Raw genomic sequence first — 27,330 nt, 5'->3', positions numbered from 1 at the left:
GCTGAATATGCAGCACTCCTTTAACAAACGTCTGAACTTCAGGCAGTGAAGCCAGTTCTTTTTGGAAGAAAATCGACAGAGCCGAAATCTGGACCTTAATGGAACCCAATTTTAGGCCCACAGACACCCCTGACTGAAGGAAGTGCAGAAATCGACCCAGCTGAAATTCCTCCGTTGGGGCCCTTCTGGCCTCACACCACGCAACATATTTTCGCCATATGCGGTGATAATGGTTTGCGGTCACCTCCTTCCTAGCTTTAATCAGCGTAGGGATGACTTCCTCCGGAATGCCCTTTTCCTTCAGGATCCGGCGTTCAACCGCCATGCCGTCAAACGCAGCCGCGGTAAGTCTTGGAATAGACAGGGTCCCTGCAGCAGCAGGTCCTGTCTGAGCGGCAGAGGCCATGGGTCCTCTGAGATCATTTCTTGAAGTTATGGGTACCAAGCTCGTCTTGGCCAATCCGGAACCACAAGTATAGTTCTTACTCCTCTCCTTCTTATTATTCTCAGTACCTTGGGTATGAGAGGCAGAGGAGGGAACACATAAACCGACTGGTACACCCACGGTGTCACTAGAGCATCCACAGCTAGCGCCTGAGGGTCTCTTGACCTGGCGCAATATCTTTTTAGCTTTTTGTTGAGGCGGGACGCCATCATGTCCACCTGTGGCCTTTCCCAACGGTGTACAATCATTTGGAAGACTTCTGGATGAAGTCCCCACTCTCCCGGGTGGAGGTCGTGCCTGCTGAGGAAGTCTGCTTCCCAGTTGTCCACTCCCGGAATGAACACTGCTGACAGTGCTACCACATGATTTTCCGCCCATCAGAGAATCCTTGTGGCTTCTGCCATCGCCATCCTGCTTCTTGTGCCGCCCTGACGGTTTACATGGGCGACCGCCGTGATGTTGTCTGACTGGATCAGCACTGGCTGGTGTTGAAGCAGGGGTCTTGCCTGACTTAGGGCATTGTAAATGGCCCTTAGTTCCAGAATATTTATGTGTAGGGAAGTCTCCTGACTTGTCCATAGTCCTTGGAAGTTTCTTCCCTGTGTGACTGCCCCCCAACCTCGAAGGCTGGCATCCGTGGTCACCAGGATCCAGTCCTGTATGCCGAATCTGCGGCCCTCTAGAAGATGAGCACTCTGCAGCCACCACAGCAGCGACACCCTGGCCCTTGGAGACAGGGTTATCAGCCGATGCATCTGAAGATGCGACCCGGACCACTTGTCCAACAGATCCCACTGAAAGATCCTTGCATGGAACCTTCCGAATGGAATTGCTTCGTAAGAAGCCACCATCTTTCCCAGGACTTGCGTGCAGTGGTGCACCGACACCTGTTTTGGTTTTAGGAGGTCTCTGACTAGAGACGACAACTCCTTGGCCTTCTCCTCCGAGAGAAACACTTTTTTCTGTTCTGTGTCCAGAACCATCCCCAGGAACAGTAGACGCGTTGTAGGAACCAGCTGCGACTTTGGAATATTCAGGATCCAGCCGTGCTGTTGTAGCACTTCCCGAGCTAGTGCTACTCCGATCAACAACTGTTCCCTGGACCTCGCCTTTATAAGGAGATCGTCCAAGTACGGGATAATTAAAACTCCCTTTTTTCGAAGGAGTATCATCATTTCTGCCATTACCTTGGTAAACACCCTCGGTGCCGTGGATAGTCCAAACGGTAGTGTCTGGAATTGGTAATGGCAATCCTGTACCACAAATCTGAGGTACTCCTGGTGAGGAAAGTAAATTGGGACATGCAGGTAAGCATCCTTGATGTCCAGTGATACCATGTAATCCCCCTCGTCCAGGCTTGCAATAACCGCCCTGAGCGATTCCATCTTGAACTTGAATCTTTTTATGTACGTGTTCAAGGATTTCAAATTTAAAATGGGTCTCACCGAACCGTCCGGTTTCGGTACCACAAACAGTGTGGAATAGTAACCCCGTCCTTGTTGAAGTAGGGGTACTTTGACTATCACCTGCTGGGAATACAGCTTGTGAATTGCCTCTAGTACAGCCTCCCTGCCCGAGGGAGTTGTCGGTAAGGCCGATTTGAGGAAACGGCGGGGGGGAGGCGCCTCGAATTCCAGCTTGTACCCCTGAGATACTACTTGAAGGATCCAGGGATCCACCCGTGAGCGAACCCACTGATCGCTGAAATTTTTGAGGCGGCCCCCCACCGTACCTGGCTCCGCCTGTGGAGCCCCACCGCCATGCGGCGGATTTGGAAGAAGCGGGGGAGGACTTTTGTTCCTGGGAACCTGCTGCGTGGTGCAGCTTTTTTCCCCTTCCTCTGCCTCTAGACAGAAAGGACCCGCCTTTTCCCCGCCTGTTTTTCTGGGGTCGAAAGGACTGTACCTGATAATACGGCGCTATCTTAGGCTGTGAGGTGACATGGGGTAAAAATGCTGACTTCCCAGCTGTTGCTGTGGAAACAAGGTCTGAGAGACCATCCCCGAATAACTCCTCACCCTTATAAGGCAAAACTTCCATGTGCCTCTTAGAATCTGCATCCCCTGTCCACTGCCGAGTTCATAAGCCTCTCCTAGCAGAAATGGACAATGCACTTATTCTAGATGCCAGCCGGCAGATCTCCCTCTGTGCATCTCTCATGTACAAGACTGAGTCTTTTATATGCTCTACGGTTAGCAATATAGTGTCCCTATCCAGGGTGTCAATATTTTCTGACAGGGAATCTGACCAAGCAGCAGCAGCACTGCACATCCACGCTGAAGCAATAGCTGGTCTCAGTATAACACCAGTGTGTGTATATATAGACTTTAGGATAGCCTCCTGCTTTCTATCAGCAGGTTCCTTTAGGACGGCCGTATCCGGAGACGGTAGTGCCACCTTTTTAGACAAACGTGTGAGCGCTTTATCCACCCTAGGGGGGAGTTTCCCAACGTGACCTATCCTCTGGCGAGAAAGGGAACGCCATTAGTAATTTTTTTGAAATCACCAATTTCTTATCAGGGAAAGCCCACGCTTCTTCACACACTTCATTTAATTCTTCAGATGGGGGAAAAACTATTGGTAGTTTTTTCTCCCCAAACATAATACCCTTTTTTGAGGTACCTGGGTTTATATCAGAAAGGTGTAAAACCTCTTTCATTGCCTCAATCATGCAACGAATGGCCCTAGTGGACATTAAATTTGACTCATCGTCGTCGACACTGGTATCAGTATCCGTGTCGACATCTGTGTCTGCCATCTGAGGTAGTGGGCGTTTTAGAGCCCCTGATGGCCTTTGAATTGCCTGGGCAGGCACGAGCTGAGAAGCCGGCTGTCCTGCATTTGGCATGTCGTCAAATTTTTTATGTAAGGAGTCGACACTTGCACGTAATTCCTTCCATAAGTCCATCCACTCAGGTGTCTGCCCCGCAGGGGGTGACATCACATTTATAGGCATCTGCTCCGCCTCCACATAAGTCTCCTCATCAAACATGTCGACACAGCCGTACCGACACACCGCACACACACACAGGGAATGCTCTTAAAGGAGACAGGACCCCACAAAAGCCCTTTGGGGAGACAGAGAGAGAGTATGCCAGCACACACCAGAGCGCTATATAATGCAGGGACTAACTGAATTATGTCCCCTATAGCTGCTATAATATTTACTGTGCCTCAAATTTGTGCCCCCCCTCTTTTTTACCCTTTTCTGTAGTGTAGACTGCAGGGGAGAGTCAGGGAGCTTCCTTCCAGCGGAACTGTGAGGGAAAAATGGCGCCGGTGTGCTGAGGGAGATGGCTCCGCCCCTTTTTCGGCGGACTTTTCTCCCGCTTTTTTCTGTATTCTGGCAGGGGTAATTACCACATATATAGCCTCTGGGGCTATATATTGTGGTTATTTTGCCAGCCAAGGTGATATTATTGCTGCTCAGGGCGCCCCCCCCCAGCGCCCTGCACCCTCAGTGACCGGAGTGTGAAGTGTGTATGAGGAGCAATGGCGCACAGCTGCAGTGCTGTGCGCTACCTTGGTGAAGACTGATGTCTTCTGCCGCCGATTTTCCGGACCATCTTCTTGCTTCTGGCTCTGTAAGGGGGACGGCGGCGCGGCTCCGGGAACGAACACCAAGGACGGGTCCTGCGGTCAATCCCTCTGGAGCTAATGGTGTCCAGTAGCCTAAGAAGCCCAAGCTAGCTGCAAGCAGGTAGGTTCGCTTCTTCTCCCCTTAGTCCCTCGTTGCAGTGAGCCTGTTGCCAGCAGGTCTCACTGTAAAATAAAAAACCTAATATATACTTTCTTTCTAGGAGCTCAGGAGAGCCCCTAGTGTGCATCCAGCTCGGCCGGGCACAGAAATCTAACTGAGGTCTGGAGGAGGGGCATAGAGGGAGGAGCCAGTGCACACCAGGTAGTATCAAATCTTTCTTATAGTGTGCCCAGTCTCCTGCGGAGCCCGTCTATTCCCCATGGTCCTTACGGAGTCCCCAGCATCCACTAGGACGTCAGAGAAACTTCCATGTGCCTTTTAGAATCTGCATCTCCTGTCCACTGCCGAGTCCACAATCCTCTCCTGGCAGAAATGGACATTGCGTTTATTTTAGATGCCAGCCGGCAAATATCCCTCTGTGCATCTCTCATGTATAAGACTGCGTCTTTAATATGCTCTACGGTTAGCAATATAGTGTCCCTGTCTAAGGTATCAATATTTTCTGACAGGGAATCTGACCACGCAGCTGCAGCACTGCACATCCATGCTGAAGCAATAGCTGGTCTCAGTATAATACCGGAGTGTGTATAAACAGACTTCAGGATAGCCTCCTGCTTCCTATCAGCAGGTTCCTTTAGGGCGGCCGTGTCCGGAGACGGTAGTGCCACCGTCTTTGACAGGCGTGTGAGCGCTTTATCCACCCTAGGGGATGTCTCCCAACGTGACCTATCCTCTGGCGGGAAAGGGTACGCCATTAGTAACTTTTTAGAAATTACCAGTTTCTTATCGGGGGAAGCCCACGCTTCTTCACATACTTCATTTAATTCATCAGAAGGGGGAAAAACCACTCGTAGTTTTTTCTCCCCAAACATAATACCCTTTTTTGTGGTACCTGGGGTAATATCAGAAATGTGCAACACATTTTTCATTGCCGTAATCATGTAACGGGTGGCTCTATTGGAATGTACACTAGTCTCATAATCGTCGACACTGGAGTCAGTATCCGTGTCGAAATCTATGTCTGCCATCTGAGGTAGCGGGCGTTTTAGAGCCCCTGATGGCTTTTGAGACGCCTGGGCAGGCACGAGCTGAGAAGCCGGCTGTCCCACATCTGCTATGTCGTCAAACCTTTTATGTAAGGAGTTGACACTGTCACGTAATTCCTTCCACATGTCCATCCATTCAGGTGTCGACCCCGCAGGGGGTGACATCACATTTATCGGCCCTTGCTCTGCATAAGCCTCCTCATCAAACATGTCGACACAGCCATACCGACACACCGCACACACACAGGGAATGCTCTGACTGAGGACAGGACCCCACAAAGTCCTTTGGGGAGACAGAGAGAGAGTATGCCAGCACACACCAGAGCGCTATATAATGCAGGGATTCACACTACACACAGTGATTTTTTCCCCTATAGCTGCTAATATTACACAGATTGCGCCTAAATTTAGTGCCCCCCTCTCTTTTTTACCCTATGGAGTCTGGAAACTGCAGGGGAGAGCCTGGGGAGCGTCCTTCCAGCGGAGCTGTGAGGGAAAATGGCGCCGGTGTGCTGAGGGAGATAGCTCCGCCCCTTTTTTGGCTGACTTCTCCCGCTTTTTTATGGAAGTTATGGCAGGGGATTTTACACATATATAGTCTTAATGACTATATTATGTGGTAATTTGCCAAGTAAGGTACTCTTATTGCAGCCCAGGGCGCCCCCCCCAGCGCCCTGCACCCATCAGTGACCGGAGTGTGTGGTGTGCATGGGGAGCAATGGCGCACAGCTGCAGTGCTGTGCGCTACCTTAATGAAGACCGAAGTCTTCTGCCGCCGATTTCCAGGAACGTCTTCTTGCTTCTGGCTCTGCAAGGGGGACGGCGGCGCGGCTCCGGGACCGGACGACCGAGGCTGGGCCTGTGTTCGATCCCTCTGGAGCTAATGGTGTCCAGTAGCCTAGAAGCCCAAGCTAGCTGCAAGCAGGTAGGTTCGCTTCTCTCCCCTCGGTCCCTCGTAGCAGTGAGTCTGTTGCCAGCAGATCTCACTGAAAATAAAAAACCTAATTTATACTTTCTTTTCTAGAAGCTCAGGAGAGCCCCTAGTGTGCATCCAGCTCGACCGGGCACAAAATTCTAACTGAGGTCTGGAGGAGGGGCATAGAGGGAGGAGCCAGTGCACACCAGGTAGTCCTAAATCTTTCTTAGTTGTGCCCAGTCTCCTGCGGAGCCGCTATTCCCCATGGTCCTTACGGAGTTCCCAGCATCCACTAGGACGTCAGAGAAAACAGTTTGGGCGGCCAAAGGCAACTTTTCATGCTCGCGCCCATTAGTTTAATCGGGCTTAGGTGCTTTGCGCGCCTTAACCCGACTGTAATGGGTGCCATCAGTGCGATAAGTGGGAACATTTGAATAACACCCTGCGATCTCCTGTCACTTTAGATGGGAGATCGGCACAATTAAACAATTGAATTCCCTCCATAATGTCCCAAACACACCTTGTCATATCCTCTCCACACAAATACAATAGATGAAATGTTAATATCAGATTGTAACCTACACAGGGTTTTTCATCCTGGAGCTTGCCTCAGGAGAGCTGTGTTAAGATATGACAGATGTAAGATTTTGTGGTCTTCTTTTTGTGAATAATTTTAGACAAAGACTCTTCAATATTGTACACCTAAAAGGAACTATTCCTGTCTACAGATTTTTTTTTTTTAGGGTCAATTCAAATCGCTGCCAAGCATCACCGCAATGCTTGGCTGCACTTATATCAGCCGCTTATGGTAAGCTGTACACACGTCGTAGGTTTTCCTGTGCACAGATATGTGGTGTAATGTAAAACTTGTTTGGGGAACAGCACACCACAGCCACTGTGCTGAACTGAAACATCCCTACAGTTTTGTTAGTAAGTGGCTACTAAGTCATTAATATGGGTGTAGTAGGGTATGCCTGCGGCCGTGCTCCCGGCGACCACCCATTAATATGATGGTTCTGTTGTATATAACCAAAAACCAGGCTAACTAAGGATAGGAGCAATAGATATGACCAAATGGCACCGAACTGCTGACAACCTGCACATATATACTGTACAAAGTCAGTCAATGGGGTCAATTCTATTCACTGACAGTTGAATAGCGCCGGGAGTTTGCTCCCGACGCTATTCAATTCAGCTCCAGTTAAGTCGGCGATGGCCCGTTCTCGCTGACTAAACAGGTTGAATTGTCGGGAGAACGGGCATTCTCCGACTTAACTCCCCGGCGCGATCCTGATTCCTGACAGAATCAGCCTCGCGCCGGCAGCGCGGCAGCACTTTTGTTGGGTTTCTTCTCTCATCCCCCGGGGATGAGAGAAGAATTCCCGACAATTGAGGGTCACTCGTCGCTGTATTGAATAGCGCTATTCAACTGTCAGTGAATTGAATCGACCCCAATGAGTCAGAGATAAGAGTTCACTTTATAAACTTTGCTTAATAAAGAATGTATGTGATACGGACACAAACAGTAATATTAATTATATATATATATATATATATATATATATATATATATATATATATATATATATATATATATATATATCTTATGTCCTTACTTTGCGCTGATAAATTGAGCTACTTCTCTAGGAAAGTACCCCTTGTTAGACAGGGTACAATATGATAAAGATACAAAGTTGTGGATTTCCAAAGGGAGCTGATATGAACAGAAAGATGTACTTTCTCTGCCAATAATAATGATAACAGTTACAAAAATACAAAATGTATTCATAAGAGCAAACTTGACATAAAATTAATTATAGTCTGTGTCCATTGGACTTCTTCAGGGGTCTTATATCAATGACCAATTATACGGTCCTTCTATAGTCGTTAAATAGACATTGGAGTTCAAAAATAGAAGGTCTGAAAAATAAGAATTTACTTACCGATAATTCTATTTCTCATAGTCCGTAGTGGATGCTGGGGACTCCGTAAGGACCATGGGGAATAGCGGCTCCGCAGGAGACTGGGCACATCTAAAGAAAGCTTTAGGACTATCTGGTGTGCACTGGCTCCTCCCCCTATGACCCTCCTCCAAGCCTCAGTTAGGATACTGTGCCCGGACGAGCGTACACAATAAGGAAGGATTTTGAATCCCGGGTAAGACTCATACCAGCCACACCAATCACACCGTATAATCTGTGATCTGAACCCAGTTAACAGCATGATAACAGAGGAGCCTCTGAAAGATGGCTCACAACAATAATAACCCGATTTTTGTAACAATAACTATGTACAAGTATTGCAGACAATCCGCACTTGGGATGGGCGCCCAGCATCCACTACGGACTATGAGAAATAGAATTATCGGTAAGTAAATTCTTATTTTCTCTAACGTCCTAAGTGGATGCTGGGGACTCCGTAAGGACCATGGGGATTATACCAAAGCTCCCAAACGGGCGGGAGAGTGCGGATGACTCTGCAGCACCAAATGAGAGAACTCCAGGTCCTCCTCAGCCAGGATATCAATTTTGTATAATTTTACAAACGCATTTGCTCCTGACCAAGTAGCTGCTCGGCAAAGTTGTAAAGCCGAGACCCCTCGGGCAGCCGCCCAAGATGAGCCCACCTTCCTTGTGGAGTGGGCATTTACAGATTTTTGGCTGTGGCAGGCCTGCCACAGACTGTGCAAGCTGAATTGTACTACAAATCCAACGAGCAATAGTCTGCTTAGAAGAAGGAGCACCCAGCTTGTTGGGTGCATACAGGATAAACAGCGAGTCAGATTTCCTGACTCCAGCCCTCCTGGAAACATATTTTCAGGGCCCTGACAACGTCTAGCAACTTGGAGTCCTCCAAGTCCCTAGTAGCCGCAGGCACCACAAATAGGTTGGTTCAGGTGAAACGCTGAAACCACCTTAGGGAGAAACGGAGGACGAGTCCTCAATTCCGCCCTGTCCGAATGGAACATCAGATAAGGGCTTTTTCAGGATAAAGCCGCCAATTCTGACACGCGCCTGGCCCAGGCCAGGGCCAACAGCATGACAACTTTCCATGTGAGATATTTTAACTCCACAGATTTAAGTGGTTCAAACCAATGTGACTTTTGGAACCCAAAACTACATTGAGATCCCAAAGTGCCACTGGAGGCACAAAAGGAGGCTGTATATGCAGTACCCCTTTTACAAACGTCTGAACTTCAGGGACTGAAGCTAGTTCTTTTTGGAAGAAAATTGACAGGGCCGAAATTTGAACCTTAATGGACCCCAATTTCAGGCCCATAGACACTCCTGTTTGCAGGAAATGTAGGAATCGACCCAGTTGAATTTCCACCGTCGGGCCTTACTGGCCTCGCACCACGCAACATATTTTCGCCAATTGCGGTGATAATGTTTTTGCGGTTACATCCTTCCTGGCTTTGATCAGGATAGGGATGACTTCATCCGGAATGCCTTTTTTCCTTCAGGATCCGGCGTTCAACCGCCATGCCGTCAAACGCAGCCGTGGTAAGTCTTGGAACAGACAGGGTCCTTGCTGGAGCAGGTCCCTTTTTAGAGGTAGAGGCCACGGATCCTCCGTGAGCATCTCTTGAAGTTCCGGTTACCAAATCCTTCTTGGCCAATCTGGAGCCACGAATATAGTGCTTACTCCTCTCCATCTTATCAATCTCAGTACCTTGGGTATGAGAGGCAGAGGAGGGAACACATACCCTGACTGGTACACCCACGGTGTTACCAGAGCGTCTACAGCTATTGCCTGAGGGTCCCTGGACCTGGCGCAATACCTGTCGAGTTTTTCCCAACGGTTTATAATCATGTGGAAAACTTCTGGGTGAAGTCCCCACTCTCCCGGGTGGAGGTCGTGTCTGCTGAGGAAGTCTGCTTCCCAGTTGTCCACTCCCGGAATTGCTGACAGTGCTATCACATGATTTTCCGCCCAGCGAAGAATCCTTGCAGCTTCTGCCATTGCCCTCCTGCTTCTTGTGCCACCCTGTCTGTTTACGTGGGTGACTGCCGTGATGTTGTCCGACTGGATCAACACCGGCTGACCTTAAAGCAGAGGTCTTGCTAAGCTTAGAGCATTGTAAATGTCCCTTAGCTTCAGGATATTTATGTGAAGTGATGTCTCCAGGCTTGACCATAAGTCCTGGATATTCCTTCCCTGTGTGACTGCTCCCCAGCCTCGCAGGCTGGCATCCGTGGTTACCAGGACCCAGTCCTGAATGCCGAATCTGCGGCCCTCTAGAAGATGAGCACTCTGCAACCACCACAGGAGGGACACCCTTGTCCTTGGTGACAGGGTTATCCGCTGATGCATCTGAAGATGCGACCCGGACCATTTGTCCAGCAGGTCCCACTGGAAAGTTCTTGCGTGGAATCTGCCGAATGGGATTGCTTCGTAGGAAGCCACCATTTTACCCAGAACCCTTGTGCATTGATGCACTGAGACTTAGCTCGGTTTTAGGAGGTTCCTGACTAGCTCGGATAACTCCCTGGCTTTCTCCTCCGGGAGAAACACCTTTTTCTGGACTGTGTCCAGGATCATCCCTAGGAACAGAAGACAAGTCGTCGGAACCAGCTGCGATTTTGGAATATTGAGAATCCAACCGTGCTGCAGCAACACTACCTGAGATAGTGCTACGCCGACCTCCAACTGTTCCCTGGATCTTACCCTTATCAGGGAATCGTCCAAGTAAGGGATAACTAAAATTCCCTTCCTTTGAAGGAATATTATCATTTCGGTCATTACCTTGGTAAAGACCCGGGGTGCCGTGGACCATCCATACGGCAGCGTCTGAACTGATAGTGACAGTTCTGTACCATAAACCTGAGGTACCCTTGGTGAGAAGGGTAAATTTTGACATGAAGGTAAGCATCCTTGATGTCCCGAGACATCATGTAGTCCCCTTCTTCCAGGTTCGCAATCACTGCTCTGAGTGACTCAATCTTGAATTTGAACCTCTGTATGTAAGTGTTCAAAGATTTTAGATTTAGAATCGGTCTCACCGAGCCGTCCGGCTTCGGTACCACAACAGTGTGGAATAATACCCCGTTCCCTGTTGCAGGAGGGGTATCTTGATTATCACCTGCTGGGAATACAGCTTGTGAATGGCTCCCAAAACTGTCTCCCTGTCAGAAGGAGACATCGGTAAAGCCGACTTTAGGAAACGGCGAGGGGGAGACGTCTCGAATTCTAATTTGTACCCCTGAGATATCACCTGAAGGATCCAGGGGTCTACTTGCGAGTGAGCCCACTGCGCGCTGAAATTCATTGAGACGGGCCCCCCACCGTGCCTGATTCTGCTTGTAAAGCCCCAGCGTATACTGAGGGCTTGGCAGAGGCGGGAGAGGGCTTCTGTTCCTGGGAACTGGCTGATTTCTGCAGCCTTTTTCCTCTCCCTCTGTCACGGGGCAGAAATGAGGAACCTTTTGCCCGCTTATCCACGAAAAGACTGCGCCTGATAATACGGCGTCTTCTCATGTTGAGAGGCGACCTGGGGTACAAACGTGGATTTCCCAGCTGTTGCCGTGGCCACCAGGTCTGAAAGACCGACCCCAAATAACTCCTCCCCTTAATAAGGCAATACTTCCAAATGCCGTTTGGAATACGCATCACCTGACCACTGACGTGTCCATAACCCTCTACTGGTAGAAATGGACAACGCACTTAGACTTGATGCCAGTCGGCAAATACTCCGCTGTGCATCACGCATATATAGAAATGCATCTTTCAAATGCTCTATAGGCAAAAATATACTGTCCCTATCTAGGGTATCAATATTTTCAGTCAGGGAATCCGACCACGCCAACCCAGCACTGCACATCCAGGCTGAGGCGATTGCTGGTCGCAGTATAACACCAGTATGTATGTAAATACATTTTAGGATACCCTCCTGCTTTTTATCAGCAGGATCCTTAAGGGCGGCCATCTCAGGAGAGGATAGAACCCTTACAAGCGTGTGAGCGCTTTATCCACCCTAGGGGGTGTTTCCCAACGCACCCTAACCTCTGGCGGGAAAGGATATAATGCCAATAACATTTTAGAAATTATCAGTTGTTATCGGGGGAAACCCACGCATCATCACACACCTCATTTAATTTCTCAGATTCAGGAAAACTACAGGTAGTTTTTCCTCACCGAACATAATACCCCTTTTTGGTGGTACTCGTATTATCAGAAATGTGTAAAACATTTTTCATTGCCTCAATCATGTAACGTGTGGCCCTACTGGAAGTCACATTTGTCTCTTCACCGTCGACACTGGAGTCAGTATCCGTGTCTATATCTGCCATCTGAGGTAACGGGCGCTTTAGAGCCCCTGACGGCCTATGAGACGTCTGGACAGGCACAAGCTGAGTAGCCGGCTGTCTCATGTCAACCACTGTCTTTTATACAGAGCTGACACTGTCACGTAATTTCTTCCAACAGTTCATCCACTCAGGTGTCGACCCCCTAGGGGGTGACATCACTATTACAGGCAATCTGCTCCGTCTCCACATCATTTTTCTCCTCATACATGTCGACACAAAAGTACCGACATACAGCACACACACAGGGAATGCTCTGATAGAGGACAGGACCCCACTAGCCCTTTGGGGAGACAGAGGGAGAGTTTGCCAGCACACACCAGAGCGCTATATATATACAGGGATAACCTTATATAAGTGTTTTTCCCCTTATAGCTGCTGTATAGTTAATACTGCGCCTAATTTGTGCCCCCCTCTCTTTTTTAACCCTTTCTGTAGTGTAGTGACTGCAGGGGAGAGCCAGGGAGCTTCCCTCCAACGGAGCTGTGAGGGAAAATGGCGCCAGTGTGCTGAGGAGATAGGCTCCGCCAACTTATCGGCGGCCTTATCACCCGTTTTTTTATGTATTTTGGCAGGGGTTAAATGCATCCATATAGCCCAGGAGCTATATGTGATGCATTTTTTGCCATCCAAGGTGTTTATTATTGCGTCTCAGGGCGCCCCCCCCAGCGCCCTGCACCCTCAGTGACCGGAGTGTGAAGTGTGCTGAGAGCAATGGCGCACAGCTGCAGTGCTGTGCGCTACCTTGTTGAAGACAGGACGTCTTCTGCCGCCGATTTTCCGGACCTCTTCTGCCTCTGTAAGGGGGCCGGCGGCGCGGCTCTGGGACCCATCCAAGCTGGGCCTGTGATCGTCCCTCTGGAGCTAATGTCCAGTAGCCTAAGAAGCCCAATCCACTCTGCACGCAGGTGAGTTCGCTTCTTCTCCCCTTAGTCCCTCGATGCAGTGAGCCTGTTGCCAGCAGGTCTCACTGAAAATAAAAAACCTAAACTAAAACTTTCACTAAGAAGCTCAGGAGAGCCCCTAGTGTGCACCCTTCTCGTTCGGGCACAGAGATCTAACTGAGGCTTGGAGGAGGGTCATAGGGGGAGGAGCCAGTGCACACCAGATAGTCCTAAAGCTTTCTTTAGATGTGCCCAGTCTCCTGCGGAGCCGCTATTCCCCATGGTCCTTACGGAGTCCCCAGCATCCACTTAGGACGTTAGAGAAATATCAATTATTGAAAATCATAGTTAATGAGAAGGGATGCAGTAAATTTACCTCCAAACAAAATCCAGACGGTCGAAATCCCGACAGCAATTGACCGACGATCAAAATCCCGACATGGTCAAAATCCAGACATGGACAAAATCCAGACATTTAAAATGCAGACAGGTCAAAATGGCGACATGAGTGTTTCATGATTATTTCATTGAAACCGAGTTGTTCATACTTTACCATCCCAGTGGACCTGGAGGGGCAATATAATAGTGTGTCGAGCGCAGCGAGGCACCGTGCCCGAAGCATGGCGAGCAGAAAAACCCAATGAAAAACGCATGTCGGTATTTTGACCTGTCGGCATTTTACATGTCTGTATTTTGACCTTGTCGGTATTTTAAATGTCGGTATTTTTACCTTGTCGGGATTTTGACCGTCAGTCAGTTGCTGTCTGGATTTTGATTGGAGGTATTTCATACTGATCCCAGTGAGAAAAATGGGAGGAAAAATAAGATTTTACTTACCGATAAATCTATTTCTCGGAGTCCGTAGTGGATGCTGGGGTTCCTGAAAGGACCATGGGGAATAGCGGCTCCGCAGGAGACAGGGCACAAAAAGTAAAGCTTTTTCAGATCAGGTGGTGTGCACTGGCTCCTCCCCCTATGACCCTCCTCCAGACTCCAGTTAGGTACTGTGCCCGGACGAGCGTACACAATAAGGGAGGATTTTGAATCCCGGTTAAGACTCATACCAGCCACACCAATCACACCGTACAACCTGTGATCTAAACCCAGTTAACAGTATGATAACAGCGGAGCCTCTGAAAGATGGCTTCCTTCAACAATTACCCGAATTAGTTAACAATAACTATGTACAATTTATGCAGATAATCCGCACTTGGGATGGGCGCCCAGCATCCACTACGGACTCCGAGAAATAGATTTATCGGTAAGTAAAATCTTATTTTCTCTATCGTCCTAGTGGATGCTGGGGTTCCTGAAAGGACCATGGGGATTATACCAAAGCTCCCAAACGGGCGGGAGAGTGCGGATGACTCTGCAGCACCGAATGAGAGAACTCCAGGTCCTCCTTAGCCAGAGTATCAAATTTGTAAAATTTTACAAACGTGTTCTCCCCTGACCACGTAGCTGCTCGGCAAAGTTGTAATGCCGAGACCCCTCGGGCAGCCGCCCAAGATGAGCCCACCTTCCTTGTGGAGTGGGCCTTTACAGATTTAGGCTGTGGCAGGCCTGCCACAGAATGTGCAAGTTGGATTGTGCTACAGATCCAACGAGCAATCGTCTGCTTAGACGCAGGAGCACCCATCTTGTTGGGTGCATACAATATAAACAACGAGTCAGATTTTCTGACTCCAGCTGTCCTTGCAATATATATTTTTAATGCTCTGACAACGTCCAGTAACTTGGAGTCCTACAAGTCACTTGTAGCCGCAGGCACTACAATAGGCTGGTTCAGATGAAATGCTGACACCACCTTAGGGAGAAAATGCGGACGAGTCCGCAGTTCTGCCCTGTCCGAATGGAAAATCAGATATGGGCTTTTGTAAGATAAAGCTGCCAATTCTGATACTCTCCTGGCAGAAGCCAGGGCTAGAAGCATGGTCACTTTCCAAGTGAGATATTTCAAATCCACCTTATTTAGTGGTTCAAACCAATGAGATTTTAGAAAGTCCAAAACCACATTGAGATCCCACGGTGCCACTGGAGGCACCACAGGAGGCTGTATATGCAGCACTCCCTTAACAAAGGTCTGGACTTCAGGGACTGAAGCCAATTCTTTTTGAAAGAAAATCGACAGGGCCGAAATTTGAACCTTAATAGATCCCAATTTGAGACCCATAGACAATCCTGATTGCAGGAAATGTAGGAATCGACCCAGTTGAAATTCCTCCGTCGGAGCACTCCGATCTTCGCACCACGCAACATATTTTCGCCAAATTCGGTGATAATGTTGCACGGTTACTTCCTTCCTTGCTTTAATCAAAGTAGGAATGACTTCTTCCGGCATGCCTTTTTCCTTTAGGATCCGGCGTTCAACCGCCATGCCGTCAAACGCAGCCGCGGTAAGTCTTGAAACAGACAGGGACCCTGCTGAAGCAAGTCCCTCCTTAGAGGTAGAGGCCACGGATCTTCCGTGATCATCTCTTGAAGTTCCGGGTACCAAGTCCTTCTTGGCCAATCCGGAACCACTAGTATCGTTCTTACGCCTCTTTGCCGTATAATTCTCAATACTTTTGGTATGAGAGGCAGAGGAGGAAACACATACACCGACTGGTACACCCAAGGCGTTACCAGCGCGTCCACAGCTATTGCCTGCGGATCTCTTGACCTGGCGCAATACCTGTCCAGTTTTTTGTTGAGGCGAGACGCCATCATGTCCACCATTGGTCTTTCCCAACGGGTTACCAGCATGTGGAAGACTTCTGGATGAAGTCCCCACTCTCCCGGGTGAAGATCGTGTCTGCTGAGGAAGTCTGCTTCCCAGTTGTCCACTCCCGGGATGAACACTGCTGACAGTGCTATCACATGATTCTCTGCCCAGCGAAGAATCCTTGCAGCTTCTGCCATTGCACTCCTGCTTCTTGTGCCGCCCTGTCTGTTCACATGGGCGACTGCCGTGATGTTGTCCGACTGGATCAACACCGGTTTTCCCTGAAGCAGAGGTTCTGCCTGGCTTAGAGCATTGTATATTGCTCTTAGTTCCAGAATGTTTATGTGAAGAGACGTTTCCAGGCTCGTCCATACTCCCTGGAAGTTTCTTCCTTGTGTGACTGCTCCCCAGCCTCTCAGGCTGGCGTCCGTGGTCACCAGGATCCAATCCTGTATGCCGAATCTGCGGCCCTCCAATAGATGAGGACTCTGCAACCACCACAGAAGAGACACCCTTGTCCTTGGAGACAGGGTTATCCGTAGGTGCATCTGAAGATGCGACCCTGACCATTTGTCCAACAGATCCCTTTGGAAAATTCTTGCGTGGAATCTGCCGAATGGAATTGCTTCGTAAGAAGCCACCATTTTTCCCAGGACTCTTGTGCATTGATGTACAGACACCTTTCCTGGTTTTAGGAGGTTCCTGACAAGGTCGGATAACTCCTTGGCTTTTTCCTCCGGGAGAAAAACCTTTTTCTGAACCGTGTCCAGAATCATCCCTAGGAACAGCAGACGAGTTGTCGGCATTAACTGGGATTTTGGAATATTCAGAATCCACCCGTGCTGTTTTAGCACTTCTTGAGACAGTGCTAATCCCATCTCTAGCTGTTCTCTGGACCTCGCCCTTATTAGGAGATCGTCCAAGTATGGGATAATTAATATGCCTTTTCTTCGAAGAAGAATCATCATCTCGGCCATTACCTTTGTAAAGATCCGAGGTGCCGTGGACAATCCGAACGGCAGCGTCTGAAACTGATAGTGACAGTTTTGTACAACGAACCTGAGGTACCCCTGGTGTGAGGGGTAAATTGGAACGTGGAGATACGCATCCTTGATGTCCAAGGATACCATAAAGTCCCCCTCTTCCAGGTTCGCTATCACTGCTCTGAGTGACTCCATCTTGAACTTGAACTTCTTTATGTACAGGTTCAAGGACTTCAGATTTAGAATAGGCCTTACCGAGCCATCCGGCTTCGGTACCACAAAAAGAGTGGAATAATACCCCTTCCCTTGTTGTAGAAGAGGTACCTTGACTATCACCTGCTGAGAGTACAGCTTGTGAATGGCTTCCAAAACCGTCTCCCTTTCGGAGGGGGACGTTGGTAAAGCAGACTTCAGGAAACGGCGAGGTGGATCTGTCTCTAATTCCAACCTGTACCCTTGAGATATTATCTGCAGGATCCAGGGATCTACCTGCGAGTGAGCCCACTGCGCGCTGTAATTTTTGAGACGACCGCCCACCGTCCCCGAGTCCGCTTGAGAAGCCCCAGCGTCATGCTGAGGCTTTTGTAGAAGCCGGGGAGGGCTTCTGTTCCTGGGAAGGAGCTGCGTGTTGCTGTCTCTTCCCTCGACCTCTGCCTCGTGGCAGATATGAATAGCCCTTTGCTCTCTTATTTTTAAAGGAACGAAAGGGCTGCGGTTGAAAAGTCGGTGCCTTTTTCTGTTGGGGAGTGACTTGAGGTAGAAAGGTGGATTTCCCGGCTGTAGCCGTGGCCACCAAATCTGATAGACCGACTCCAAATAACTCCTCCCCTTTATACGGCAAAACTTCCATATGCCGTTTTGAATCCGCATCGCCTGTCCACTGTCGCGTCCATAAAGCTCTTCTGGCCGAAATGGACATAGCACTTACCCGTGATGCCAGTGTGCAGATATCCCTCTGTGCATCACGCATATAAAGAAATGCATCCTTTATTTGTTCTAACGACAGTAAAATATTGTCCCTGTCCAGGGTATCAATATTTTCAATCAGGGACTCTGACCAAACTACCCCAGCACTGCCCATCCAGGCAGTCGCTACAGCTGGTCGTAGTATAACACCTGCATGTGTGTATATACTTTTTTGGATATTTTCCATCCGCCTATCTGATGGATCTTTAAGTGCGGCCGTCTCAGGAGAGGGTAACGCCACTTGTTTAGATAAGCGTGTTAGCGCCTTGTCCACCCTAGGAGGTGTTTCCCAGCGCTCCCTAACCTCTGGCGGGAAAGGGTATAATGCCAATAATTTCTTTGAAATTATCAGCTTTTTATCAGGGGCAACCCACGCTTCATTACACACGTCATTTAATTCTTCTGATTCAGGAAAAACTATAGGTAGTTTTTTCATACCCCACATAATACCGTTTAGTGGTACCTGTAGTATCAGCTAAATGTAACGCCTCCTTCATTGCCAAAATCATATAACGTGTGGCCCTACTGGAAAATACGGTTGAATCGTCACCGTCACCACTGGAGTCAGTGCCTGCGTCTGGGTCTGTGTCGACCGACTGAGGCAAAGGGCGTTTCACAGCCCCTGACGGTGTTTGAGTCGCCTGGACAGGCACTAATTGATTGTCCGGCCGCCTCATGTCGTCAAACGACTGCTTTAGCGTGTTGACACTATCCCGTAGTTCCATAAATAAAGGCATCCATTCTGGTGTCGACTCCCTAGGGGGTGACATCCTCATATTTGGCAATTGCTCCGCCTCCACACCAATATCGTCCTCATACATGTCGACACACACGTACCGACACACAGCAGACACACAGGGAATGCTCCTAACGAAGACAGGACCCACTAGCCCTTTGGGGAGACAGAGGGAGAGTTTGCCAGCACACACCAAAAGCGCTATATATATATCAGGGATAGCCTTATAATAAGTGCTCCCTTATAGCTGCTTTGTTATATCAAAATATCGCCATAAATTTGCCCCCCCCCTCTCTGTTTTACCCTGTTTCTGTAGTGCAGTGCAGGGGAGAGACTTGGGAGCCGTCCTGACCAGCGGAGCTGTGAGAGGAAATGGCGCCGTGTGCTGAGGAGATAGGCCCCGCCCCTTTTCTGGCGGGCTCGTCTCCCGCTATTTAGAAAAATCAGGCAGGGGTTAAATATCTCCATATAGCCTCTAGGGGCTATATGTGAGGTATTTTTAGCCTTTATAGGTATTCATTTGCCTCCCAGGGCGCCCCCCTCCCAGCGCCCTGCACCCTCAGTGACTGCCGTGTGAAGTGTGCTGAGAGGAAAATGGCGCACAGCTGCAGTGCTGTGCGCTACCTTTAGAAGACTGCAGGAGTCTTCAGCCGCCGATTCTGGACCTCTTCTGACTTCAGCATCTGCAAGGGGGCCGGCGGCGCGGCTCCGGTGACCATCCAGGCTGTACCTGTGATCGTCCCTCTGGAGCTTGATGTCCAGTAGCCAAGAAGCCAATCCATCCTGCACGCAGGTGAGTTGACTCCTTCTCCCCTCAGTCCCTCGCTGCAGTGATCCTGTTGCCAGCAGGAATCACTGTAAAATAAAAAACCTAGCTAAACTATGTCTAAGCAGCTCTTTAGGAGAGCCACCTAGATTGCACCCTTCTCGGCCGGGCACAAAAATCTAACTGGAGTCTGGAGGAGGGTCATAGGGGGAGGAGCCAGTGCACACCACCTGATCTGAAAAAGCTTTACTTTTTGTGCCCTGTCTCCTGCGGAGCCGCTATTCCCCATGGTCCTTTCAGGAACCCCAGCATCCACTAGGACGATAGAGAAATTATGTAATTAAATCCCAGAATTTACATAAGGGATACTCTAGTGGTGATTAAAAAAAAATTGGGAACCACTGTACTAATGTGTTTTCATTACAACTGGATACAACAGCAAATTGCCACGTGGATACAATATATAAAAACAATTGTGCCTAGAGGAGCATAAACACTTTGGAGACAAATATTAAGAGAAACCAATAAAATGTAAAGAATGAATCCATTATTTTGCACACAAAAAAATTAAAATGATAATAATAATAATCTAAAGAAAGTTTATTATAGTGATAACCTAGCTGCAATACAGTATTTATAGTAACTATGTTCACTTTTAAGCAGCAGGTTCCCATGTTAAGAGACACTCTGCTGTATTGCAGCTTGTAACCACTTGCTGTACATATATATACCGTGTTGCTGGTTTGATGCAAACACGTGTTGCCCTAATAACTCAGATGCAAGACCCCATCAAGACACGAAAGATGTGTGAAGACCATCACCTCTAGAGCCCAACACTTGTTTTTATTACATTACAGTCTGAAGTGAGTTCAGACAATTAGGGTGCGATTTGGCAAAGCTAGTAGAGAGAATGTACTAACCAATCAGCTTCTGTCATGTTTGAATAGTATTTAGAAGTTGATTAGTTGGTACTCTCTCTTTGATAAATTTCCCCTGAACCAGGAAAGAACTCTGATAAACAGAGGAGAACATTTTGTTTTCCAATAAACTAGAGACACTGTAGCTAAGGCAATATAAGTTAACATCTCTATGCACCAGTGATACCATTATTTGTATAAACTCTTATAAATAACCTGCACCGCCTCAGAGTTCACTAGTACCGCTTTCAGAGTGCAAACCCGGGTCGGACCCGGCTTTTGAACCCAGGTCCAAGCAGGCTCAGACCCTTTCACATTGCAGCTTCGACCTGGGTTATTCCCGGGTTAGTGCCTTTCACACTGCACCCGGGTCAACAATGTTAAACACTGTGATGTGATTTAAATTGGACTTTTCTGGCTCACATTGATGAGGTTTCAAAGGAAATAAAAGGAGGGTCTGGGGACTGCTCTGAGCAGACACATAAACAGACAATTAGCACCTTTTTCTGAGACCCGGGTCAGAAGCTTTCACACTGCACAACGACCCTAGTCTGTCCCGTGTTTAACCATTCTTTTAACCTGGGTTGAAATGCTGGTTTGCTAGACTCGGGTTATTCACTTTGGCGCTTTCACACTGCACCTTGACCCAGGTTATTTTGGCGATGTGAAAGGGGTACAAGAGTGGAACTCAAATGTTCCTTGCGCCTGTAGTGACCTGGAACTATTCAATTGTTTTGGGCTCCCATCATTTATTGAGGATTTCTACTTGCACCCTCGTGAGGTATAAGCAGAAATCCTACCAAAGTAGGGCTTTTGGGCACCTTAATCTACAGCTTGCCAGGATTGTGGGCGCCTGAACTGCAGCTTTGCACGTAAGAAGCCGCTTTATGCAACTAATTCTGTGCATTTTGGGTAGGAGATAGCGGCCGCGTGACCAGCATTGGGCTTGTTGCTCAAACCATTAAATAGCTTGCGTCACTTAAGACGGGAGCTACGGGCAACCAAAACAATTTAATCGCTGCATAAGAAAACTTGTATAAGTAAAACTCTACCCCCTACTGTAAATGATTATTACAATTCAAAGCAATATTTCTGTAGCATACAATTCCTTTGGAATATCCGACACCCTTATAAATTTACAATGAGGAGCGGACTAAAGTAATAGGTGCCCAATAGGAGCAACAATTGAATTGCTCTTAAGTGACATTCCACTGTATGTGTTGATATACGCTTTAAAATCCATATTAAAATGCGAGTGTGATGTATAAATAAAAAAACACACCTTTTTACCTATGAGATTTGGAACCAGAAAGCCTTCTGTGGGAAGTGTGTACTGAAAACGTAATGTTACACAAAGAGAATTTATCCGATTTCACCACATATTGTAAAGGAGACAAAGTCTATTTCAGTGCTTTAGAAATAACTAAAAGAGACTTATTTTTTCTTTGGTGATTTGGACTCTATTTATCCCCTTTCTATGGGAGATTTAGCTTTTGAACATTTTGCACTTTTTGGAGACACCGTTGAAGGCTCCTTTTGTTTCCGCAGGCTGCCATCACAGTTGTGTGTGCGCATGTCTATGCATTATTGTAATATATGTATACAGAAGTGACACGACCATATAAAGATACTAAATGACAGTACATTATCATATATTTATATTAGTTTAACTGGTCATAGTGGGTTTTCTTTTCACTGATTGTTCCATTTCTGTGTGATCGAAACGGATGAAAACATGCACTCAGCTCAATGGGATCACATTGTACACATAGTGAAATGCATTTAACAGGCATTTACTGTGTATCCACAAGCTTTTGACTTTAACAAGACAAGCTGTTTGTGGGGGGAGCGGGTTTATAGATCCGTTTAAAAAAAAAAAAAAAAGATTAAAAACACTTCTAAAAGCTATACTAAATACAACAATATAAGTTATTATGGGTTGTTGTTTTTTTTTTTATCAAGCAACAATAAATGCATCACAAACACCACTGTGTATAAAGTATTTTAAAGAAATTGTAAACAGAAGTACATCTTCTAAGTGTCTTATTTTATAGCTCTATTCCAATTGTAAAGCGCAACGAAATTTGCTGCGCTATATAAGAAACTGTTCATAAATAAAATAAATAAATTGTTATAGTTGCCATTTTTCTTTTATGTTCTAGGGCAGTGGTGGCCAACACGTGGCTCTTGAGCCACATGCGGCTCTTTCTTTATTCAAATGTGGCTCCCAACACTCAAAGTCACGTGACCACAAGAGATCTGTAAACCGCTGCACTCCAGCCAGACATGCAGCAGCACTACATAGACTGAGAACGGAGGCTGCTGGCTTGAGTAACACATGGGGGAACTGAAGTGTATTATGTGAATCTGGCTTTTTCAATATATTTTGTAGCAAATTCAGTATAAATCGCAAGTAGCGATTCGTAGAGAATTTTTGCTGAGGGGCCACGGGCGCATGCGCAGCAGGCCCTACTGCACATGCACCCGCAATTTCTGTGGCGGGGGCCAGAGAAATCACGATCGCCACTGCCTGTCAATCAGGCAGAGGCGGTCGCGGGGCGGCAACACTCCGTTGGCGCATGCCAGCCCAAATGGTGGGCTGCTACGCGCAAACGGGGGCGTGTCGGGGGTGCGGCCGCGTGACGTCACACGCAGCCGCTGCAACAACAAAAATGGCGCCCGGACTCCTGCGACCGCAGCTAAGCTGTGCCGGCAGGAGTCATCCTTAATTTCTGCTAACTAGCAGAAATTGCGTGATGTTCGCAATTTCTGCTTGAAGCAGGGGGGGGGGGGGGAGGCGCCAGTCAGCATGCTGGGCGGCCCCCAGCATGCGTGCTAATGTTTAGCAAATTCTGCTGATTAGCAGAATTTGCTACCCTTACTGAATTGGCCCCTTTATGCGGATCTGGCTTTTTCAATTATTTGATGTAGAAGTGGCTTTTTTCATTGTATTTTATGTTGGATCTGGCTTTTTCAATGTATTTTATACCAGGGGCGTGGCCTAGCAGGCACAAGGTCACACCCCATTTTTGCAAGTACGCCTTCGGCTCGAAGTCGGCACTTTGATGTACCCAACAAGATTTCCTGGCTCTGTCTCTGACTTGTTGGCCACCCCTGTTGTAGGGGGTGGAATTCAAATGTTATCGCACCCCCGATATTCAAATGCCCCCAGTGATCGCGCAAAGCACCTAAACCACACTAAAGTAATGGGCGCGAGCATGAAAAGATCCGTGTGGGCGCCCAAACGGCTCTCTTTACACATATTTCAGTTCGCTACCCCCGGGGGTAGCGAGCTGAAATTTATTTGTCGCGTCCGTCTGCAGCAACATTAGAATACTGCCGGCGGGCACGATAGGGGGCTGGAGCATGCTTGCCTACCTGACCCTCTCCATGAGGGAGAAAATGCTCTGTTCCTGGACTTTCCTGGTAATGTATGATCGCCATCACCTGTGGTGAGCTAGTTAACTGATAAGAAAGGTGTTTCACCACAGGTGATGGCAATCATACATTACCAGGAAAGTCCAGGAACAGAGCATTTTCTCCCTCATGGAGAGGAGGGTCAAGTAGGCAAGTATGGGCTGGAGAGTGTGGCAGAGATTTGAATCTCACCCTTGGTATCATGATTTCATACCGGCTGTCAGGATCCCAGTGTTCAGAGGACTGACGCCGGAATCCCGTCAGCCGGTGAAATACTGACGGCCAGAATCCCAACCTCCGCAGGTTATTCCCACTCGGTTGAGCCACGCCACCAATTGAGGGGGAATATAACCTGTGGAAAGTGAAGCGAGCCAACGGGCGAAGCATGGCGAGCGAGCCCTCAAGTGGACTCGCTGCCGGGATTCTGCTGTCGGTATACTGACAGCCGGCATCCGGTCTGCCAGTAAAACATACTGGTCCCATACTTGCACATGCCCTATAGCACGTGCAAAAGATAAAGCCTTCAACAGGCGCATAATTGATGGTTGCATGAGCATACTCTTAATGAACTTTCCTTATGGGAGAACGCCTCTTCCCACCGATCTCCACGCATAAGCTTTAACACTTGCATAATGCGTGTGAGTCTGAGTTCACTTTGCGAGCATGCCCTCATGTGCTTTGGACTTCCCTACTAATACTATTATCTAATGCAGGCATTCCCAATCTTGGTCCTCAAGGCACACCATCAGTGCAGGTTAATGATATTCAGGCTGCAGAACAGATGGTTAAATACTAATTAAGTCACCTGTGCTCAAGCCTGGATATCACAAAATTCTGTACTGTTAGAGTGCTTAGAGGACCGGGGTTGGGAATGCCTGATCTAATCCATGCTCCCTTTAATGGCACATAAGCGTTGGTTTCTGCCCCCCATGCTGCTTATATGAGTACTATGACCACTGATGCAGCAATGTATACAAACCATGTACTTGTTTTGTCTTGTAATGTAATTTACGGTTTTCCTGTGTGCTCGTGTTTATGTACTTAGTTAGGCGCTGCGGTACAATCGGTGCCACATAAAGGATGATGATAATATTATTATTAATAAAAACTGCATGTTACTTATGATACTGGACAAAGGATCTGACCTGTGGGTAATTGTACCACACACACATATAAACTTACTGGCCCAAGCTGCCCAAATCAAGTCGCTGAGCATGCTGAAGTAATGCATCACAAGGGCACAACATGCAGAGTAGTTGGCAGAAGACTAAACCTAGAACCATACAGGGTGGGGGGCTGAAGGTTAAGAGGCAAACAGCTATTTTTGGTGGTGATTTTGGACTACAATAAAATAACCAGGCTGGCAGTGGTTGGTTTATAGCTACAACAGCTAGCAACAGAAAACACGAGCTCGCTCGCAGCAGAGGTGACCGTCTAGTATGCCAACGCCTGCTGTGTTCCAGATAAAGCTTCCACATATACCCATCCAGCAACACACCCCACGCACACACTAACTTTTTTCTTCAAGACAGCGACTGAAACTTTATGGCCCAAATTTCCCAACTTTAAAAGATAAAAAAAAAAAAAAAAAAAACAACAGTTTAACTCTCATAACTTTACATCTGTTTTATTCATGTGCGGTCGCTTCTGTTCCGAAAACTTATCTTACGTTAATTAATCACATACAGGAGGACTGGGCCTCTCAAAATTAAAGTCGCAATTCAGCAATACTTCTGTGTGCATTCCCAGCCATTAGCCTGGGCTGACACAGTACAAGGAACCCTTTAAGAAAGCTTGCAGGAACCCACATTTCACCCAGACAGACCGTAGCGACTATAACCGAGTCCTAGAACACAGGATGCTATTCTGTGTATGTCCCCTGGGTCCAACACATGGACAAAAAGATGTAACAAAAACTCCATTTGTTTTCTGTGGTACTTTAGTGTGTAAGCGCAAACAAAGAAACACAAATAGAATAGAAGCCAGAAAGCCATATCCCCTGTAGATTGCAAGCTTATGTGAGCAGGGTCTCCCCCTTTGTCTTCCCTGCATACTTACAGTACATTCTCACTGTATTTATGTGAATTTATAAACTGTATGTACTTTTATGTCCTGTTGTCAGTCGTATCCCCTGTATATCACAGTACAGAACCCTTGCAACACCTTATATGTAAACAATAATAACTATGACCCAGGACTACAGGGCACACAGCACTCAGGGAGCTGCAAGGGAGAGGAGGAATACTTTTAAAGCAATAGGAACTACGCCATGTCAGGCAAAGGAGGGGGTTTCATAGAACCCAGCCGCCAACTACTCATAAAACTATTACACACTGACTGAGGAGACAAACGATGGCTATGACTGTGCTGCACAGGGGCGCCCGGTACACCGGCCACCACACACAGGGCACAGTAGCACGTATTCTCATAGAACGCTGCCTAACAAGGAACAATAGTAACTGTCACCATAGAACGTGGACCTGGTCAGCTACTAGTAACCCCTTCCGTGCCAGGCTGAGGAGGGGACGCGGCTCAGCCCTGTTAGGGGCCTGGCTCTGTGTGTTCCGCTGGTCACCCTATGGCACTTACTTGCGGTGCAGAAGGCTGTTCACCGGAGCCAGGGTCCGCTAGCTAACAGGCAGCTCGGTGTGGTGTGGAATGAGGGGAGTAGAGAGGTGTTTCTCCACAGTTCAGGCAGGCTACTGCACGCCGTAGCCGAGATAGGGAGGAGGAGGAGGCGCCTGCATTGGGGGCTGGCAGAGGCGATGGAGGGGGGAATCATCATAATATTAGGAGGACAAAGGGGGGATATCCTGTGTAAGGAAGTAGGACGTGCATAGCTGGTGTCAGGAGAGGTGTGCCTGCTTGTTATAGGCTCTGACCTAGACCCTGGCAGGGTGGGCATGATTGCCACCCGGGTGCCAAGTCGTGGAGAGGTGCCTGTTGCTGCTGCTTGTTCTGTTCAACCAATATCTGCTCTTACCCTGAGTTATATGAGGCCCATGGCTTTGGCATTTTGGATTACCGCAGAAATATTTTGGACTCCTAGACCCAATTTTTTTATCTGTTTATTTTGCCTTTATGCATTTTATACTTTTTTTCCCCATATTTTCTCATTTTTTTGCTTCCAGTGCTTTTGTGGATTTTTTGGGGCAGATTCCCGGGGTTTAGGTTATGTGCCCAGAGCTATTCAGTTACTGCCTGCAATTTAGCCCTGAGAATGCACTTGGAACCTTATTCAGCATCAGTTGCAGTTTCTGCAGTCTTTTAGCAGAAACTGTAACTGAAAAAAAATCTCAGCTGGGGGCCGCCCAACACAGGGCAAGGCTGCCCGGCATGAGAAGGTCCGCCTGCGATCGCAATCTTAATAGCGAACACACAGGAATTCGATTACGATCGCATAAAACTGGTCAACCCCTAGCTGCGAAAGCAGGCGCACTGGCGCCATTTTTATTAGTGGAGAGGCTGCGTGTAACATCACGCAACCGCCCCAAAAACGCATCGGACATGCCTGGGTTTTTGCCGACACGCCTCCCCAACACCGC

At 47.9% G+C, this 27,330-nt stretch overlaps 1 protein-coding gene across 2 annotated transcripts in view; it reads right to left on the bottom strand.

The window, feature by feature from the left end:
• ST3GAL6 (ST3 beta-galactoside alpha-2,3-sialyltransferase 6) overlaps positions 1–26,539 on the bottom strand; it is a 358,764-nt gene extending 332,225 nt beyond the window's left edge. For both annotated transcript variants that reach the window (XM_063956263.1, XM_063956267.1), the window contains exon 1: positions 26,375–26,539. The gene's annotated coding sequence lies outside the window, so the exon portion shown is untranslated. The remainder of the gene's footprint in view (positions 1–26,374) is intronic.
• Between the last annotated feature and the right edge of the window lie 791 nt (positions 26,540–27,330).

The sequence above is a fragment of the Pseudophryne corroboree genome, chromosome 2 (assembly GCF_028390025.1).
Source record: "Pseudophryne corroboree isolate aPseCor3 chromosome 2, aPseCor3.hap2, whole genome shotgun sequence".
Classification (NCBI taxonomy): domain Eukaryota; kingdom Metazoa; phylum Chordata; class Amphibia; order Anura; family Myobatrachidae; genus Pseudophryne; species Pseudophryne corroboree.
This window is presented reverse-complemented; position numbering and strand designations above follow the sequence as displayed.